Source organism: Euprymna scolopes, chromosome 7, assembly GCF_053919585.1.
Source record: "Euprymna scolopes isolate OS-2025 chromosome 7, ASM5391958v1, whole genome shotgun sequence".
Lineage (NCBI taxonomy): Eukaryota > Metazoa > Mollusca > Cephalopoda > Sepiida > Sepiolidae > Euprymna > Euprymna scolopes.
Window position 1 is genome coordinate 146682933 of NC_136488.1, and position 7155 is coordinate 146690087.

General features: G+C 33.7%; 1 non-coding gene across 1 annotated transcript; it reads left to right on the forward strand.

The window, feature by feature from the left end:
• The first annotated feature begins 1075 nt into the window (after positions 1 to 1075).
• Positions 1076 to 1149, forward strand: Trnai-aau (transfer RNA isoleucine (anticodon AAU)). The gene has a single exon. It is a non-coding gene; the product is annotated as a tRNA-Ile (tRNA).
• Positions 1150 to 7155: the final 6006 nt, after the last annotated feature.

The window sequence follows — 7155 nt, forward strand, 5'->3', positions numbered from 1 at the left end:
AATGATTTATTTAGAACGGTATTAAATAAATAATTTATTTAGAACAATATCATAATAATAAATAATTTATTTAGAACGGTCATTTAATTTTTTGTTGAGAAACAATCACAGTTTGTTTGTTTCACATAACTGTTAAAACAGTGTTTATAAAAAATATTTTATTCAGAGTTTTTCATAAAAATGGTATTTAAAACAAGGTGTTCATTTTTTTAAGATGTAATGTTATAAAAATATGATGTAAAAAAAAACAGTTTATATTTTAAACGAACGTGCGTAGACATTTTGTAAACATTGTTTTTAAAAAATAAAAAATAATACTTCTATTGTTTTAAACGACTGTAATAGTTTATTTTTGGAAGTATATTTCATAAAGAAAATTGACAACCCACTTTAAAAACAGAAATTACGAGTTTTATATATTTTATTCGCAGTTTTTTGTTGGGGGTGTCAAAAATTCCACCTAAAATTCTGATACACCTAGTCGACCACCACTTGTTTGTTCTGAATAAAATACTTTTTATAAACACTGTTTTAACTAAAAACAACCTAAGATTGTTTCTCAAAGTTTGCCTATTTTTATAACAACATTATATCAACAAAAAATTAAATACAAACAAATTGTGATTGTTTGTCAAAGTTTGCCTTCAAGGCTGCGTTTTCCATTTGCACGATTCATGTTTTGGATCAACCGGATCACGTGACTCTTCTGGCGGCCATGTTGTAAGCCCTAACGGTATTTTTGGAGATTACCATAAAGGGTAGTTAATGACAAAACCGATTTATCTCGCGTTTTTTTTATGGCCGCAATCTTTATAAATTACCCCTTTTTCCCCCTTTTAAGTTCTTTTCGTATTTACTTTTCGTTTTGTTCGTAAAATTTGTATCAATACTATACCGATAGTCGGAGTTAATTTGATAAGAAATTTATATGACGAACTTTTTTTTATATCTTATAGTTTAATTATTAAATTTAAAAAACAAAACAATTTTATGAACAAAAATGTTTATAAAATTCCAGCTGTTATAGATATGGTTGCTATGTTTTTATTTACGGTGTCACATCATATGAAGCGGAGGCCGATTAGCTCAGTTGGTTAGAGCGTCGTGCTAATAACGCGAATGTCGTGGGTTCGAGCCCCATATTGGCCAATACAATATTTTTCGTCATTGTTATCATAAAAAGGAAAATTTTTAAAATAATAATAATAAAAAAAAAAAAGCATATAAATGAAAGTTCAAAATATAAGTAAGTGGCAAAAAAGAAGCATTCCTGGCCTTCGGGCCAGTGGATGAGAAATTCCAGTTACAATACCATTTTCAATGTTTTAAGGCGCCTATGCATATTTCTTGTAGACAGCCTGTGATTGGGTAATTTATATGGGCCAAGATAATTACTTGGCGTCTTTTTTTTTTTTTGTAAACATCCTTTTTTTTTTTTTTTTTTTTTCAGTCTACAAAAACCTCCCGCCAAGAGAGACTCACAAAACTCGGCTCTGAGTTGAATACCTTATTGCGAATGGAGCCGTAACAATTTCATGTTTATTTCACCTAAATGCTTGGTGAAAAAGGACTTGAAATCTCTACAAGCAGAGGCACTTTTATATTGTGTCGAATATATCCCAATTAGAGGAAGGCATAATTTAAACGCTTAACGAACTTTTCTCAATTCAATTGGGGTCCCAAGGGACTCGATTTATGTCTAATTAAAGGCACCAAGACTCTTGCCGAGAACACCATGAATACCATGGACCTTTTCAAAGGAAATCCACATTACCACTCCAACAAAAGGAGTTAACTACTAGCTCCCAATTGGGAGGCAAAACTGACCCACCGTTTTGCAAGGACCATGGATCAACAACCTTTCTTTGATGTTATAACTGAATAAAATTTGAGTTTAAAGGTATGGTTTTGTAATTGGAGAATTTTGCCTCAGCCAGGGAGTATTGAGTTCGTGAGATTAATTTTTCACAAGTGTTAAAGTGTAGTATCTGTTGCTCCTGCTGCATCTGCTTTTTTGTTTATTGCTGTTTTGTTGTAAACTTTCCAGAGTAAATAAAAAATATATAAGTAAAAGTGTAGTATCTGTTCTGATGCTGCTCTTAACTATTTTCACTTTTTTGGTCTCAGTTAGTGGGGAAGAAATCCTTCATGACTGATACATTTTTTTTATTTTTGTTACTGATCAAAGTGCCCCCTTTTGGAGAGTTGGTCCCCCCCCCTACATTAAAAACCGACATTGTGTCTAACTCTACTCTCATGGGGAGGCAAGTAAACAAACAAACAAACAAAAAAAGTGACTAGCAGGGCCTCTGTACTGGCGCTGCCCGGTGGAAATATAACATAAAGCCAGAACAGCTATTGTGACTCTGCCTCCTCTCTCCCGAAAACGAAATAATCTTTGAGTATCTAGTCCATTATCATATACGAGCTATATATATTACTGACTATTGATAAACAGTTAAATAAATATTAACACAGATAAATGGCGGCAGTTGCTAATGGTAGTCAATTTCGGCCAAAATGAAAACCATCTGTATTCCACTGTCTTGCCTTTGCCCTTAGTGGAATCAACTGGCTGTCAACGTTGTTGCCGATTAGTGTTGTTTTAGGTCGTTACTTGCCTGTACAACTGTCACTGTCAGTGCATTGCTGCCAGTATTGATCACTGTCATCCAGTGGCGGGTACTGTCATCTAGCAGCAGTTATGACTATTATCTGCGCTAATAAAAGGATAGTGATCTTTTTAGGTGGTTATTATCAGTTGATGTCACTGGCGGGCACTGTGAAGTATCACTGTATTCAGGCAGTTACTTGTGGGCACTGGCTGCCTTAACAACTCTTTGTCACAGTCAAGTGTTGGTGAATGGCAACCATGACTGATATAGAGTTCATTGCGTTGGTGTAGATGTTATATCTCAACATGCAGAATACAGACCGTACCATATTTTACATATGTTCAAGTAAACTTATACTGTATACGGTAGGTATTGTTTAATTAATTGTTTGGTGCGTCCAATGTTAAGAATGGATCAGTAAATAAGAACGTTAGTATTTCAGGACGGTCCACATTCTGCATAAGTATCTGTGTGTACTGTGAAAACCTGTGCAAACTATGGCAGCAATCCAAAAACCTTACCAATAATATGTTATCAACGTACATTTCAGAAAAATCTAAATGAACTTTGAAGCATTTAAACTGGCGAATTGAAAGTAAAAATCCTTTATTCATTCCTTAAACATAAACTTATGCTGTATTCGGTAGGTATTGTTTAATTAATTGTTAGGTGCCTCTCATGTTAAGAGTGGGTCACTAAATAATGACGTTAGTATTTCAACATGGTACGTATTCTGCATAAGTACCCATGTGTAAAATAGTAAGAGCCTGAATGCAATCCAGCAGGTTTATTTAATATATATATATATATATATATATATATATATATATATATATATATATATATATATATATATATTATTGTTGTTGTTGTAATAATAACAACAACACGTACGTACGAACATTTGGCTCAGATATACAAATACACGATAAAAATTAGAATTGTTTGAATACTAAAAATTAAGTTGTAAACTATAAGAATAAAAGGTGCTTCTACACTTTATCGCCGAAACTGGAGACGCCATTTTATTTCGACCACCTGTCGATTAGAATCAGAGGGAGAAATCAGTATTTTAAACTATGGCCGAAGTTAGAAATAAATAACAAAAAAATTAAACTAGATAAACTTCCGGAAAGAACTATAAAAAAAATTTTAAAAAGTAAATAAAGTGAAAGAGAACATATATCCATAATTGTTTAATTGGAACCTTGCCCTATAAATGGGGGTGAATGGAGAAAAGAAAATTTTGTGGGCAAGGGATGGGGGTTAGTTTGTAAAACTGTACGGTCTCTAAAAAAACTTTTAATAATATTTGCCAAAAAGTAGAAATAGCCGACCTCATAAAAACCAGGTGTCCCGGCCAAATCAAGGCTTTTTTCCCTTTGGGCGGCTGAAAGATATAGGTTTCCACCTTGTAAACTGTTAAAAAAATAGAATCTTGAGAACTAGCTTCAAAATTTCAAAAATAAGAGCCAGGTATGCCTTAAAATGGAGTAGTGTTGCCACATCTTGGCAGGAGCTGCTCGTCGCACCCTTCTAGCCTTGATAGAGTTATAAACTAGCTTCAAAACCTAGTAAGTGATGCACTTTTCTCTTCCCTGCAACATCTTTCCCACAGAAGAGACATTGCGGACATGTCTCTGCTTTATTGTTATTTTCATGGCAAGTGCTCGACTGGATTATAATCTATGCCCTGCCCTTTGCTAAACTTTCACAGAAACACTCGACTAGCTACAACCACTATGTATGATTTTCCCCACTCTCTATCTGTGCCTAAATTTATACGCAGATTCCATGAACAAAGCTTCTTTCCCAGAGCTGCCTGCTTATGGAACACTGTTCTGCTGGCCTGCTTTCCAGTTAAATACAACATAGTAGTCTTCAAATCTAATGTAAACCAGTTCTTGTTAGCAGTCCCCATAAATAATCAAATTCTATCCAATTTACATCATTAACAAGATTGCTATACTACCACTTTACATTCATTAACCCTTATCCTCGAGTGGCCTTAAGGCTTTAATAAGTGGTGACTGACAAGTAAAAAAAAAATAGAAGCTTTTTGAAAGAATTTGATTCAATTAAAAGTCCTGCACCCAGAAAACAATTTGTTTAGATTATGCCCAGAGAAGCTCTGACTAATCTAATTCCATTATTTTATATAAACTATATAAATATAAACTAATGGGGGGGGGGTCTTTGGCAAGACAAAAATATGCTTAAATATGCTATTTTAATTTGTCCAGGTCTCGTATATATTATTATAGTCATGATTTCAAAAGTAAAAAAAAAAAAGTCTTTGGGTACCATCAGCTAGAATCGAAACCCAAAGCAAAACTGTAGCATTCAAAGCTGGTGACGTTACCACTGTATCAATGTGACACGCATATGAACTGATGAAAAATTAAAAATTAAAAATAAACTAAGATGTATGAAATGTATGACGATTATTTTCAATTTTGACCCATTTTTGACGCCATAAAACTATTTTAGCCAGCTAAAGACCCATAAAATAACGGCCTGTAAAAAATCCAATCATTTGAGGCACCTGTTGCTGTTCTGCGACTTTTAGTTTCGGAGGAGATAGAAGAGAGAGGGAGACCCAGCGTTGCCCAGAATTGAATGAAGATCAACGAATGTTCCACACTTCTAATATTTTTATTGTCATCAAAGCTGGTAAAATTACCCATTTTAATTGTCTGCTCTAGTTGGGGACCCACTGTAGTGTACCAGGAGGAAGTTTCACGTACCTTTTCACAATGATTTAGTCCACAATACATTATAGTCTATATTGCACTGTAGAGAACCTACTGTTCATTTTATAGAAATAGTTTTATATAATAACTTGAATTAAAGTTTAAATTGCAGAATACCGAGTCCAATTGTGATCTAAACAGAAACATTCATTTCAACTTCTCCCCTATCTTATTAAATAACCTACTGTTGATTTTATATGCTGGGCCCTTCTGCTTGTACAGTGATAAAACATCTCAAATACAGTTGTGATATTAGGCTCTATAATGGTGTTAAGTTTACTGAAAATTGGATGGTTGTTTTTTTAATCTGATTTTTCAATTATTAATTTTCGATAGTGATATAAGACTTATCTGTGAATACTTCAGGACATATAAAGTATATTTGTGTAAAATTTAAAAACAAAAAAAATAAAATGGCCCAGCCGTTTCGGAGTCGATAGGGAACGAGCTCTCACACACACGCACACACACACACACACACACACACACACACATAGACAATGTCGTTGATACATAAGTCAAAGATAGAGACAAGTTGTTTGTGTAAGTTATCTCCCTTAGACCAGAAACTGTTGAGTTAGTTACAAAACTAATATTTGCGATTATATACGTCGTCCAAAATTAAGGTTTTATGAAACGGTTTTGGGGCTTTATTGATAATTTGTATTTATAATAACATATGTTATCCCAAGCATAATCTTTATTCGTAATCTGGTGCTTTTCTACCATTTGATTTTGAATCCATAAGTGTTTGTTATTGGTATTATTAATAGTACCTTAATAGAAATGTTCTCTGATGAACTGGCAGCACTTGTGCCCCCTCGACACACATACTACCGACAAGCAGCAAAATCCCACCCCTATACTGTTGAGATCCCTAGATGACGGAAAGCCTTCTATTCTTATAGTTTCTTCCATTGGACAGCAGGACTTTTCAATTCCCTCCCTGTTTCCTGCCTTCCTGACTGTACTAAAATGCAAATGTTTAAATGTAATGTGAACAGACATCTCGCTGCTCAACTCCCATCAGTTCCCTGCTAGACACAATCCAAAATAGTATTCAAGTGGCAATATGCCTCATTTGAAATGAAAATGAGCAGGGGAAAAAAGTAGTGGTAGCAATTTTGACCTTTGTTATCGAGGAGTTTCCATTGATAAAAACCTGGTAATATTTTATAGAGTCCAAGTGACAACAAGTGTCCTTGAATTTACATTATTTCTATTCCATTTCATTGTGATTGTTACTCACTTGGTGTTCCAATAACAGCTGTTATTAGTGATTTATTGTTGATAACAACCAGTGAATTGTGCTTAGATGGACCACTTACACTCATTAACCCTTATCCTTGAGTGGCCTTCAAGTTTTGATAAATGATAACTCACATATAATCTCTCCCTCTCTCTCTCTCTATCTCTCTCTCTCTCTATATATATATATATATATAACTACTTAATTTACTCACATAAAATTAATATACGAAAGTATAGATTTATGCGTAAGCTTTAAGTATTTACTTCAAAAGTGCTCAATACGTAGGTAGAGCTAGTTAGTAAGTTATAAAATGTATATGGCGATTAAGCTATACTGAATATTCCGCGTTTCATCCACTTTAGAATTCTTCAGGCTTATGCACGGAATATTCAGTGTAGCTTAATCGCCATATACATTTTATAACTTACTATATATATATATATATATATATATATATATATATATATAATTATTTACTATAATAATTATTAAATACCTACAGACACTAGTGTTTCATCCTTTCTGGAATCACCAG